Genomic DNA, 1470 nt, shown 5'->3' with positions numbered 1-1470 from the left:
CTGTTGCCGCAATCAGAGCCTGCTGTCGTCACTATGGAATATTGCATTTTCATCAGAGCCACAGTGATCGAGCGATCAACGGTGACGATATACATCGAATGCAATCACCTCTCGAATTCATGTTCTACCTGTAAACACCTGTAATATGCCTGTAACTGTACCTTTATCCTACTCTCTACCCGGCCGGTAACGGGGGAGCATGATAAAGAGGTTAATGCCTACGCCTCTACATTACGGTCATGCTGAGACGCAATTCTATTAGACTCAATAAAAAAATGGGCAGTTGGCATCTGTCAAATGAAACAGTTGCCAGTTACTTCCCTTGCTGCTACTTGGCGCTATCCGCTGAGTCATGGTGACGCAGCAAAACATGCCAGAGTCGTCTCTCACGTTCATTAGGCTGAACGGCTAAACTATCAGTCAGTCTCACGTAGTCAATCTTTGTTTGCTTTTGCTGTGTAAGCATTGCACGGAGATAGCATGTTGGTAATTGTAGGTCCCGCTATCAGTAATTTCGAATTTATAGAAATTTTCTTTCTTTCTGAAAATCATCGTTGTAGTTTACTATGTACAAAATCCCATCTCACATGACAAAGCATAAAGGTTGTACTAGTACAAAATCCATCCTCAAATACAAACAGTGTTCACATATTGAGGTAGAACGGGAGATGTAGAGCAAATACCAAATATATCACGATCAAACCAATAGATATACATTTTACCAGGGGATCATTTTTCACACTATTTAATGAAAAACTGAGTAGCAAGTGTGCATTCGATGCTCAAGGCAGGGAGTGCATTCATCAGGGTCGAGGTGTGCGATGACGTAAAGATAGGGTAGTAGCTCTTCATAAGGACGAAGAGTGCAGCAGTACTTACAATATAACACAAGATAACAATAAAAAAAAAGTATTATGAATATATTCGCAATAGAATGATTCGAATGTCGAGTATCATGAGAAATGACAATGGTTTGAGCTTTATGAAGAAGGAGAACAGTATTGAAGGAAGTATGGACCAAACGATAAAAACGAAGGATAATAACACAGGAGGGGCACGGAAGAAACGTTGCAGCGCAATCACAGCAGAGATTGATGACAACGGTACAGACTGATGATAAAAGGTAACTACCCCGTTTTCCATACATAACGTAAAAAATAAATAAAAAAGATATGCAAACACAAGTAACAACCAAAGAAAAAATAAAAACAAAACAAAACAGAGCAAAGAATCAAACCGAAAGAAAGAAACAACCTAAAAAAAAAGAAAATAAAAGTATAAATAATAATGAATAAATATATAGGGAGGCCGCGGTCTAAATGGCCCACGCCTTTTCCACACGAACGAAATTTCGTCCAGTGGAGGTGACTCAGCTGACAAAAGAAGAGATGAAGTATCCGTATATACTTCGTACCTGCCAGATGGTGTGGTATAGGGTGGTGGAGATGCGAAAAGAATTCAGATAATGAT

This window comes from Penaeus monodon, chromosome 28 (genome assembly GCF_015228065.2).
Source record: "Penaeus monodon isolate SGIC_2016 chromosome 28, NSTDA_Pmon_1, whole genome shotgun sequence".
NCBI classification, from domain to species: Eukaryota; Metazoa; Arthropoda; class Malacostraca; order Decapoda; family Penaeidae; genus Penaeus; species Penaeus monodon.
Note: the sequence above shows the minus strand (reverse complement) of the source record.